General features: G+C 41.9%; 1 protein-coding gene across 10 annotated transcripts in view; it reads right to left on the minus strand.

The window, feature by feature from the left end:
- The window catches only part of RREB1 (ras responsive element binding protein 1), a 166,996-nt gene that overhangs the window by 153,692 nt on the left and 693 nt on the right, over window positions 1-12,611 (minus strand). For 7 of the 10 annotated variants that reach the window (XM_087930819.1, XM_087930811.1, XM_087930820.1 and 4 more), the window contains exons 2-3: window positions 12,219-12,268; window positions 6,385-6,427 (exon numbers count right to left, since the gene is read on the minus strand). The gene's annotated coding sequence lies outside the window, so the exon portion shown is untranslated. Of the gene's footprint in view, window positions 1-6,384; window positions 6,428-11,387; window positions 11,680-12,218; window positions 12,574-12,611 lie in introns of those variants that run through there. The other 3 variants (XM_087930815.1, XM_087930817.1, XM_087930812.1) reach the window with 2 other exon arrangements.

Below are 12,611 nucleotides of genomic sequence, written 5' to 3' on the forward strand. Positions count from 1 at the left end.
CTTATTATTTCTTTTTCAACTTTCTCTTCCTGGGGTTTTTGTTGCGATATTTCAGTTAGAATGTAACTTTTGGAAGTCTTGTTGAGATTTTGCTATAAGTTCTTTTTTAATTCCAGGCAGTCTCCTCCCTTCCAGATCCTGCCCTTTTATTCTTCCTCTCTCCTTTCCTGTTTTCAAAAGCTTTTAATTATCCAGAAATCTTTATTATCCCTTTGAGTTTTTATTTTCAGCATTAAATGCCTATTGATGTCAAAGTGGATTTTTTCCCAATTTCTTGCTTAAGTCTTTTAGCTGTCAGTATAGGAAAAGGAAAAAACCAAATCTTTTCCCTTTTCTCTCTCCTTCACAGCTTAAAAATCTTCTTAGGGAACAATGTTATTGTTTTTTAACAGTTTCAATTCCAGGGTACCTTATTTGTTGCCTTTGCTGTTTGACCCGGTCAACCAAAACTTTCTCTTCTTATCTTCCTCCTGCACATTCTTTTCCGGTCGAGTTCTTCTTTGTGGTGGCCATTTCTGACCACCGCTGCAACTGCCTTCGGGAAAGGGAGTAATGGCCAGCTGGAGAGGAGAGATGCGGCTCTCCTCAACCCTGCTGGCAGTCTTCCCCCCTCTTCCCCACCTCTACGGGGTGGCTTAGCCCTGAAACCAGCCAGCTCGGAGCACTCCAGTGGCGAGCACAGATTGAAGCCTTGCAGAGACGAGGTTTCGGTCTGTCGCTGAAAAAGCTCAAACCGGAAGTCCTCTCAACTCGCCAATTGTCTTTGTGGAGGGACAAATACATCTCTAATACGTTAATCAATTTACCTATTAATTCCCAGGAAGCGACTATTCTACAGCTGAAAAATTTTTGTTTTGCTTTTTCCATCAGGCAGCTCAGCTCTTCTCTACAGCCTTGAACTTCAATCCATTAAAATAACAGTAAAGGACTGTGGCTGAATTAGTTCATCTTCCAATGCTACAGCACAAGTACAAGTACAATCCATTCTTAAGATATTTTTTCATCTTCAACAACAAAGCTGCAGAAATGCATTTATAAAAGTGGTTAAAAACTCAGCTAGAGAAGCAAGCCAGAGAGAGGAGAACATCGAAGTATAACCTTACCTATACATTTGGTTAGATATGAAAAATGCAAAATTCAGAAACATAGACTGAGTAGGCCTTGGCATTATTCATTCCCTTTCTCATTCATTATTATCAGATGTTCACAAAAGACACATTTTTCCCATATAGAAGACAAGCTACTAAGGCTGTGTGAGGTAATGCTGCATGAACACTGATTAATCATCCTTTTGACAATTAGAAACACAATCATCAATTTGCACATACAAGCCTCACCTTCACCTTTTCCATTTTTGTAGCTGGCATTTTATGTTCACAAAGCAAAAAAAGACCCTTTTAATTTTAATTTTTGCCATCTTGATTGTCTTGTGGAATGGTTTTATATTATATTTACTTCTTTGTCTGATGTACAGGTAGTCCTCAACTTAACAACCACAACTGAGCCCAAAAGTTCTGTTGCTAAGTGAAACAGTTGTTAAGTGAATTTTGTCCTATTTTACAACCTTTCTCGCCACCGTAATTAAAGGAATCATTGTAGCTGTTAAGTTAGTAACACAATTCTTAGGCGAATTTTCCTTCCCCATTGACTTTTCTTGTCAGAAGGTTGCAAAACATGACCCCAGGACACAGCAACAGTTGTAAATATGAGTCAGTTGCCAAGCATCCAAATTTTGAGGATGTGCCCATGCAGATGCTACAACAGTCATAAGTGCGAAAAACAGTCACAAGTCACTTTGAGTGCCATTGTAGCTTCAAAAACAGTCACTAAACAAAGGAAGTCAAGGAACTACCTGTAAGTACAATACCACATTACTGAAGGTTTATTGTTATTGGTATCTAAGCTATTGTTATTGGTATCTAAGCTCACTATTGTTTTATGCTGTGTGTTCTCCCAGGAGAAAAGCATCATTGTCCTTCACCTCCGTGCCCAAATCTAAGAGAAGGAAAGGAAGTGACCACAGAGTCTGTAAAGTGAGTAAGGGAAGGCTGCAAGAGAACCAAGCCATTGAAAAGATCATTGCTCTGATAGCAGAAGCACGAAGGTTTAAATCTTGGCAACTGCAGTTAAAACCCCCGTATAGTAAGTTATCAGGACAGGGGGAAAAAAACTCCACTGTGTGCAAATACAGCTGTCAAACCAATTGGACAGTTGTCGGTTTTGATAAGCAGTGATGATGCTTCCAATGGAGCATCCAGGAATGTCCATAAGGGGAAGGCTGCCAAAAATCAAGGTAGCAGCTGCAATTATGAAATCAAAGCTCCATAAATGTATAACATCACATGCAAGCAACACCTGGGAAAGTCACACAAAAAGAGGCAAGGTTCCAATTACACGTTCATGCCACCATCTTGACTTTTTATGACCTGCTTCCTGTGGAAACCTCTGATGCTTATGAGCTAGACAGCATTAACTATTAGCACTTAGCTTCCAAATCACTGCTGAAACTTAAATCTGAACTAATCTTATTATTTTAGTAGTGCTTTTCTCACTCCATTTATACAGTAGAATTCATTTACTAATTATAATTGAGGAATATAACAGCCTACTTTCTATACAACACCAAACCACAATTTTATTAACCATGATTTGTGGAGGAAACAGCTGTCATAAGCACCGATTTATAAACCACTATGTTTTAGGATCACCCTACATGCTAAGCCAAAATCAAGCAGCTTCATTGTGAATATGGGAATTCAGGCAAGCTTTTCACACTAACAAGGGCACTCCACTTCCGTGTATGCACCAAGATGTTCTCTAAGGAAAGGAGAACTTCTAATAAAAGTTACTCTTGAAATAATACACAAAGGAAGAAATTAGTAGTCATATGAATATTGGTTTCATATGACTACTTATGAAATAGCATTTTAAATTGTTAGATAAATATCCTAGCTAAGCAAAAACTAATAATGAGGTTATCTCCTATATGGAAATTTATTAAGATTGGCCTCAGTAAAGGACCATAGGGCAGCTAATATAAAAATCCACTGGAGAAACAAAATTTCTAAAATAAAAATCTTGAAAATAACTTTGAAGGAGTTATGTTACTATTTCTGCTAACTCTTAACAAGCTTTTGCTGATTAGCATTGAATGATGAATTTTCACACTTTGATAAAGGATTAGATATTGGAAGAAAAAAAAAATGTAAATGAAATGTTAGTGAAGGCATTAAGTCACTGACATGTTTTATAACTTGGCTAGAGGGAGGAGTCATATTTACATTTTTTTCTTATTTTCTTTTTTACCTCCCATACTTCTGTCTTTACTTTCTTTTAGTTTGTATTAGTTATTTTGCCTTTGTACTTATAAAACATTAAGAAAATAAAAATAATAATAACTGGATGTTACAAGGAACAGTCCACAACTGATACTTGCAGATAAATGTCCTTGACTACAATTTTCATTACCCCAAATGGATTGTCAGGCTAATTGGAATTTTAACCTGGAAGTAAAGTAATTGGAGAAAACCATTGTGGCTTGCTGCCCAAATAATATAAATTTGTGAATTACTGAACATTTGGGGGGGGGGATATGCTTTCAAAGGACTTCCTTAGATTTACCTAGGCAAACCAGAGACATAGCAAAATCTGATGCTGAATTAAAAGTGATATTTTTAAATTTGCAAACTACAAATCTGACCCTAATACAAATAACAATCAGGAGACACAATGCAGACCCTGGCCTAAAGTAAAGGGTAATAAAAATAGCTTCAAAGCAATCCATAATCCTCTTCTGGGTCTCCTTAACCTAACAATGCTTGTCTGGGGGGTTTCAATTGCTATCCTCAGGTCTTGTTGGTATTACCCCCTTGGAGTCTGGAGGTGAATCCTTCTTAAAGCTATTCAGCTACCCTATCTCAGAGGCCCTCCAATTCCCTTAACATGACTTACTTGAATAACATTGAATAAACAATCCCCACCCATCACCTACTTCTTTTGTCCACAGCTTCTATTCAGAGAACTACCTTTATTGACTGCAAAGCAGGTTTGCATGAAAAACTGGAGAGGTGGTTAGAACCAGATGCACTAGAATGACTTCCATCCTGCTGGAGGCAACAAAATCCACAGGTTCTTCAGCTACAGAGAGAGAGATTGGGTGTAATTCCAGAATCATTGCCCTCGCCAGGAGACATGGATCTGCGTGATTCAACTAGCAAGCCTGACCTTTCTCAGTTAGCTCAGTCATTTTCCACTGCACTAAATCCTACCTCATATATGTGTGTGTATACAAGCACAGTGCAACCCAGCAATAATGCTTGGGCCTCAATCTCTAGCAAAACTCAATAATATTTCAGGAGAGGTTAAAGTTCCAAAACTTTGATCAGAAAGCCTCAAGAACAGGGATCCCCAAGCTTGACAACTTTAAGGCTTGTGGACTTCAACACCGGAGAATTCTGGAAATTGAAGTCCAGAAGTGGGACTTCAATTCTGGGAGTTGAAGTCCACAAGTCTTAAAGTTGCCAAGTTTGGAGACCTCTGCTCAAGAAGATTCATAAAGAACAAAGCCAAGGATGCTTCAGCCTAGCTATTTTCTACCATACCACAGCTGTTGCTGTCTTATGGATTGCTACCTTAGAAGTGCTGTCCTTTTAATACCAACAAGGAGGTGAAACAGGGATGGTTTTTGCAGCCATGTTCAGTTACTCCAATAACTCTTGAGAACAGATTGACTTTTAAGGGCCTTCGTTCAAAAGTGAAACTTTAACACACTTGGATGTTCTCTCTGCAACTACATATAATCCTCGACTTACAACCACAATTGACCCCCAATGTTTCTATGGCTAAGTGAGACATTTGTTAAGTGAGTATTATCCCCCTTTACAATCTTTCTTGACACAGTTGTTAAGTGAATCACTGCAGTTCTTAAGTTAATAACAAACACGGTTGTTAAGTGAATCTGGCTTCCCCATTGACCTTGATTGTCAGAAGGCCATAAAAAGTGGTCACATGACTGCAGGACACTGCAACTGTCATAAATACAAGCCAGTTGCCAACCATTTAAATTTTGATCACATGACAAGGAAGATGCTTCAACTGTCATAAGCCATTCCCCACCCCCATGTTGTAACTTTACTAAACGAACTGCTAAGTCGAAGAGCACCTGTACATAGATTGCCTCCTACAGCTGCCCCAAACACTACAGTTGTGCTCATCATCTTTAGTTCAGAGAAGCTGATTTCCTGAACTAAAATTAAAAGCTTATATTTCACACATCTAACTTTTTCCTTTATAGCAGCACCTTCTTATACACTACAGCAGGGGTGTCCAACCTTGGCAACTTTAAGACTTGTGGACTTCCTCAGCAAAGCTGGCTGAGGAATTCTGGGAGTTGAAGTCCACAAGTCTTAAAGTTGCCAAGGTTGGACACCCCTGCACTACAGTATCTCCATACCCAGGTGACAGCAAGAGAGCAAATTCCAAATATCCTTAATCCCACACAGTAAAAATCAATGAAACAGCTCTTATTGATCCTCTCATGCCTACAAATAACATTTTTCCAATCTAGCAGATCATTTGACAGGTTACCATTTTGCAAGAAATTCACAAATACTCCAACTCTGTTATTGTTGTTGGCAAGTAGGGAAGTAAAAATAGCAGGCATTTTAGGCAAAGAGGTTAAAAAATGAGCATTTTAGATTCATGTGCAACACCAGCAATTTCTCAGCTATACCTACTGTACATATAAATGCTACCAACACAGGAACAAAAAAAAATCCCCACTTCTTTATTCAAGTTAAACCATAAAGTAAAACTAGGATTTTAAACATTGCACAAACCTGGTCTCCATGATGTTTTCATCTATAATTATCATAGGAAATTGTCAAATACTTTGCATCCCACTTATATATTTTCACCTCTATCTACTCATTCCACTGTTTCAAATCTAGTTTTCATTCTTTTTATCGTTGCCATCAGGGCTAGAAACCCCACAACGTCATATAAAATTCTGTAGGCAATTAAAGAGACACATAATGCTCTATTTAAAATATATAAGCAGTTCTTTGCTGGATCTGACCCCTGGCTCATCTAGTCTAGTAGTCTGTTCTCACTATGGCCAACAGACTGTAATATTAATAAATATCAATGCATTTAACGTTAATATCAATAAGAATGAAGTTATTCTTTAAAAAACACATGAGACTTTGTCATAATCATCTGTTCATTCAGAATTACCAGCCCCCATAAGATTTTCTTACAAATTCTCACTGGGAGGGGAGAATCCTTTTTTCTTTTTTGCCATCCCACTTATATGTTTTCACCTCTATATACTCATTATTAGAAAGATCTTTAAAAGAAGATGAATAGAATTAAAGCAATTCCTACCCTTTCTAAACTTCAAACTGCTCTTCAGAAAAGCACTTTATATCTGTAAAAGAAAAAGAAAAAAATCAAGTTATAATAATCAGGTGCAATATAAAAAAATCCATTAACCAACTTGGCAAAGGTAAAAGAACTAAGAAAACCAACTTAATTTTTCTTTAGTATGAATGCTAGAAGTCAAGCAATACAAAAAACCCAGACGTAAATCATATGGAAAAATGGGAAGAACCCAAAATACTACTGTTCTGCCCCGTTTTATTTTCTCCACTTAGCTTACATCTGGTTGAGGGAGAAAAATTATATTCCACCTGTGCTTCAATTCATATGGGTCAAGAAGGCTAGAGGACAAAAAAAAAATCAAAACCAAGAAAACCCCAAGATTTGTTGCGTTAATTGTTAAAAAAAAGTAATTGGAAAACACCAACTTCCCATTCAAAGACATATTTAGACTTTTCTGACAAGTGATCCCCAGCATTCCAAAATTGTTCTTGGGTGGAAGCATGCTGAGTTGCAGTTTGCATTGAAGCTACTAGTAACTAGGGCAACAATCTCACAAATCCTTGAGAGACAGCTTCACCAAAGACTTCTGTCCTATCTATCTTCTGGAGCTGAGTGGGTAACCTTCCCTAGCAGGCCCATACAGAGCCCTTCAGAAATCTTCTGCAAGATCAAGAGTGGAATTTTTTTCCTCTCCAGCCATCTGCTGGGGGTGGGGGGTGGGGGAGAGGGGAATAAAAGGTTAAGACAGAAACAGTACGTTGCCCCACCCACCTAGGATTCTGGCCCCACTTTGAGGAAACAGAGCCTGGTGCAAGAAAGGTGTTTCACTTCCCAAACTTGTAACATTAGGTTCATGATGCCAAGATTCTATAAGGTTTTTCTTTTATAAAGGCATGGTTTAAAGTGTGTCATACCACTGCAAATTTTTAAGCAAGGAAGTTTCCCCGTTTCTTTTTTAGTCTAGTACTTTCTCTTGACATTGCTTTCCAAATGAAACATCTCATTTCAGGAACCAAAGACAGATCACACACTCACGACATATGAGAAACCCTCTTGTACATTTATTGATGATAGATTTAGAATTTTCCCATGCCCCAACACTGGAACAAATCTACAATGTTCCAACTCTAGATGTTTCCAATTAGAGATTGGACAACCATTTGTCTGAAATGGTATAAGGCAGGGGTGTCAAACTCAAGCCCCATGGGCTGGATGCGTCATGCGCTGGCCACGCCCATTCCCGGTTTAGCAAGGGTTTAGCAAAGTCACGATACATCAGGTGACACTGCCATGATGACATGAGTTTGACACCCCTGGTATAGGGTCTCCTGCCTAAGCAGGAAGGTTGGACTAGAAGATCTCTCAGGTCCCTTTCAACTCTGTTATTATTCTGATTCCTAAATGACCTTCCAAAGTAAAATATTGCCATGTTGGGTGGTGTTTTGCTAGATCTTCCAGTAGATGTGTCATTACGCAATTCAATTAATTAAAATGTTAAGACAATTGCATTTCATTGACAAAAAAAGAAGAAAGAGACTGAAACTCTGATGGATACAGTTGGGTTAATTTTAGCATCTGTTTAGCTGCTTAGCAACACTTATCCTATGACCTTCTCTGCACCACCTACTTTCACAGAGGATAAGAAGTATAACCTGAGAGATCTAGCAACAATACCTAGTTTTCACTAGCTGTGACCAGTATAAAGATCAATTTGCACTACAAGGAAAAAAACCCCAATGTAGTCGAACAATGTATTACTTCAATAATGGAGAAGGGATACTGGAATGTAAGCTTATCAAGTAAGTGATGAAAACCCATAAAACTACTGAAAAAAGTAGAGGGAGTCTTCAAGCACACCTTCTGCCCCAGGCCAAAACAAGTTTATCAAAGCCACCAGCTATGCAAGGAGGACTTAAGTTTTTTTCATCTGAAAGTTTTACTTCAAAGAATTCTTGGCCCTCAAAAGACAAAATAAGTGATGTAACAATGCAGTATCTCCTGCCCAAGAAGGATTAGAATCAAGCTGCGTTCAACTTTTTCAAATGACTTAATTTTTAGACAGCAAAATCAAAAGTGTTCTTCTCCTAAAATGTTGCTTTAAGAAAGAAATAGTAAGAGTTAAAACAGAGTGAAACAGAAATTAAAATGCAAGTTCATAGAAATTGCAAGTAACTGAAATGGCACGCATTATTTCCCTAAGCAAAATGAAATGCAAAACTATTTTTCCTGCTTTAAATATACTGTTGGAACTGAGACACACAAAACATCAATTTCAGGACAATTGCACTAAAACAAATAAAACCATTAGGTGCATCCTAAAGCAAAGGATGAAAAGAAATGTTGTGGTAACTTGATTGATTGGATGATGGAGCCATGCTGTTTCTGAGTTCTAACACACAAAAGGGCCTTTTCTCTGAGGGATGTACATAACACCAGTTAATGCTAATGGGCATTATATACACACATCAAGAGAAGACTATACCCCTAAGCCTTCAAACAGGAAAATAAAACAAATATGGTTGTGTGATCATGAGTCACTAGGTAGCTCCCTCTTTCTATTGTATATCCACACATTGATCTTTGGGAACTGGGACCACTGGTAACTTTTTCCAAACTCCTCTAGGATGTCTAAAAAAAATTCTAATAGCCATCTCACTGAAAAAGCCTTTAAAACTGGTGGGGCAACTGCTACCAGAAGAATTTAATGAGTTACCAAAAATGCCACCAAGGAATCCAGACTGCTGGTTTTCAGATCAAAAGGAAGTCATTCTGTAGTTTACCGTATTCACAACGATGCAAGTCACATTCACCAAAGAATGAACTACATTCCCTACAATTCAGCTTGCTTAAAAGGCAAAGCAGGCATAGAGGAGGAGGCCAGCCAGCGGGACAAGCGAGAAGTGAACCAAATTGGCCACACGGCAGACCTACTTAGTGTTAAAAAGAAAAAAGAACCAGATTTACTGCAAATACCCTTTTAATCTCTTCCTCCCCTCCTGCACTCCCAATCGTTTTCCTCCCTCATAAAAAAAAAAAATTAATGGCAGAGATGTAAGCAAAGATTTTGGGACAGGCTAGTGAGTTTGTTTTTAAAACTTATATCCTCCTTCCCCCACCACAGAACTGTGTCTCCCCTCCCTTGCTGGTTGTGAAGTTGCACAGAAATCGGGGCTGCTCATTGGGATCCAGCCTCTAGTTCTATCTTTCTAAACTGAGCCACAAGGAGCCATAGAGGGCAAAATCTGCTGAGGCAGGAGAAACCGCCTGCCCTCCCCTTTTATAACCTATCAAGGATGCATTGCAGAGCACTCCAGAGAGGGAGAGAGAGTGTAAAGAGGGGGTGGGAAAGAGAGCAAGCGCAGAAGCCAGGGACGGAGGGGGGGGGGAGCCAAAACAAACTTATCAAGGGACGTGACAAAGTTCAATCCACCTACACCATCAACAGGCTGCCGCTACAGCAGCATTAGGAGCAGCGGCGGCGGCGGCGGCTCCTCCCTCCTCTACGAAGTTTTCAGCATCTCCAACTCGCCTCCTCTGCCCAGCAACGAGATGCGTTTTCGCCTGTTGCACAACTGCTGGAAACGGACGAGGAGGAACTGATGAGAAGCTCAGCCGCGGCGGGAGCAGCAACCACGTTTCCCGCGGCTGTTGCTCTTTCCTCTCTCTCTCTCTCTTTCTCAGGCCGCCCCTCGTTAACGAAGGGCAGGCAGCCTTACAAGTCAAGCGAAGTTTTTTTTTAAGATCCGGCGCCCCCGAAGCAGCCACAGCAGCAATTTAATTTATTTATTCATCTATTTTGCAGACTCACTTTTGTTTGCTTTTACAAACTGGAAGAAGGGAGCGGAGGGCTGGGAGTGCGGGGTGGGGAGAGAAAGGCTGTAGAGAAGGAAGGATCAGGGCCGACCTTTTCGCATAAGCGCTCAAAGGAAGAACTGTACCCGTCTGTCAAGTCAAGAAGTGTGTGTGTAAGAGTGTGTGTGGTGGTGGTGGTGGGGGATATTCCGATCTGCAAGGGGCGTGGGAGAGGAAAGCCTTCCCCCCGCTTCTTAGCAACGTTTAAGGTCGCAGCTTCCTAAGAGACGAGTCCCGACTAGTCTGCATCAACACGTACAGAACTGGGGTGGGGGGTGGGGAGGGGAGGATGGGGAAGAGAAGGAAAGAGGGGAGGTGGTTTTTGCAATTCGTTTTAGATGTAGAGGGAGGGCGGGCGGGTTGGCGCGGGGGGGCGGGGGAGGCCTCTTCGGCGGATGGGGTTGAAAGGCTCGGCGAGCAAAAGGAACCACCGATCTGGACCACTTTTGATCAAGATGTGAAAACTTCGCTCGTTTGGTTCAAAAGACAAAAAAAAACAAAAACACCAAGCCCCGCAGAAAGAGACAAACCGCGCGACCCGTTTTTTTTCCTGGTTTCGGATACGTTCGGCCGCTTTTCCTGTTACTCGTGACCGTGCGAGGGTGCGCTTCCTTCTAGGATCCCGAAACCCAGAGAAAGAGAGAGAGAGAGAGATGTCTGTCCAGTTGAAACGGCGTACGTTTTTTTTTGGGGGAGAAGAAGAGGAGGCGATCTCCTCTTTCCCTCTTGTCGTCGTCGTCGTCCCCCCAAAACCCCAAACAAACAACTTTCGGGGAAATTTCAGCAAGGGCGTGATGGTGCCTGGCACCTTCCCTGAAAGGCCAAAGGAAAAAAGCCAGAGAAGGGGGCAGGATCCGTAAAAAGCTCCTACCTCCCACTTCCCCGCCCAGGGTTTGGAGGGGTGGGTAGCGAAGAAGGGGAACGAGAAGTACCGAAGTGCGAATTAAAAAGGGAGACACACAAACACACACAACGCAGATGCTGCTTCTACAGCAAGCGCCCTTAAAACAAGGCGGAAAAAAAAGTTAGCAAGCAACAGATGCCCAGGAAGACAAGAAGCCCCAAACCGAAGTTGTTGTTTTTCCTCCTCTCGCCCCTCATCCCCACCTCCCGCTCTCAATACACACACACACACACACACACCACTTCTCTACCTTGAGAAAAGACGTCTCCACTTCCCCATCCAAAGAGGGGAGCCCCACGTCATCTCGCTCCCCATCATCTTTTGGTCAACAAATCCTAAAAACTTCACCCCACTGGGGGAAGCGAACCAAACGAGAGCCCAGAGGGGAGGAGGGATGGGGCTTGACGCTTTAAGCGAGGCCAATTGGGTTAAAAGATGCTGCTTCTCGCAGGCCCTTTCCAACTTCGCTTGGTTAAAAATAAACTTTGCTGTAGGAGGGGAGGCGAGAGAGATGATCTGGATGAATTCCTGAGCTCAGACGGTTTAATATGGATGAGCATCAGGTCCTGCAGGCAACAGTCTGCAACGGGTGTTGCTGGTTGGTACAGTTTGCAACACGGAAGCGGGGGAGAGAGGAGAGTGGCGTGGGGGGGAGGCCAGGAGGAGCGGGGGATGGGGGTGGAAAAGCAGAAAAGGCTGCTCGGGTTTTTTCAGCATCATCGGCCGTGGCGGCCAGACAACTTTTTCGAAACTTTTGTGCGTGTGTGTGTGGTTTTTCTTCTTCTTTTCCTCTCCTCCCTTCCGTAAAAAAGGCGACGATGCAAACATTAAAACGAGGGGTGGGGGGGTTGGTTTAAAAAACACTCGTGTCATTCTCAAAACGGTCAAAGCTCCCTATGCGACTTCTCCTCCTCCTCCTGCCCCCCCCCCGTCTCATCCCGCCGCGCTTTACTAAAATCATCGGCTTCAGCGAAACTTTTTTTTTGTTTTCCTCCCTCCCCCACTCTTTTTTTTCTTCCTTCCTTATTTCTTTCCAAGGCGCAGGTAGAAATTTGACCTTGCGCTCTGGCGTAGGACTTACGTTTGACTTGCTCCAGACTGGGCTGCTTGGGTCGAGCCATGATGGGAAAGCTGGACTTGGCGATGGGGCGATCCGGGTGGTGGGTTCGGTTTCAAAAGAAGAAGAAGAACGGAGGGAGGGGAGAAAAGAGGGGGAAGGGGGGGAAAGAAGGGGAGACAGCGAAGAGAGAGAGAAACGAAGTTTGTTCCGGAGGGAGAAGGGGGGGGAAGAGAGAGAGAGAGAGAGAGAGGAATCAAATTCAAAATGGCGTTTCTTATGGATGTGCAAAGTTCATCAAGTCTACGATAAGTTCCCTTCTTCCTCTTCCCCGATGGAAGAAGATGGACAAAGTTCTGGACCTCCGGCTCTACAGCGGCGCTTCGAAGGCGACCCCGTCCTCGCCCCCCTGCCCAC

The sequence above is a fragment of the Pseudonaja textilis genome, chromosome 3, assembly GCF_049901715.1.
Source record: "Pseudonaja textilis isolate UNSWEBS1 chromosome 3, rPseTex1.2, whole genome shotgun sequence".
NCBI classification, from domain to species: Eukaryota; Metazoa; Chordata; class Lepidosauria; order Squamata; family Elapidae; genus Pseudonaja; species Pseudonaja textilis.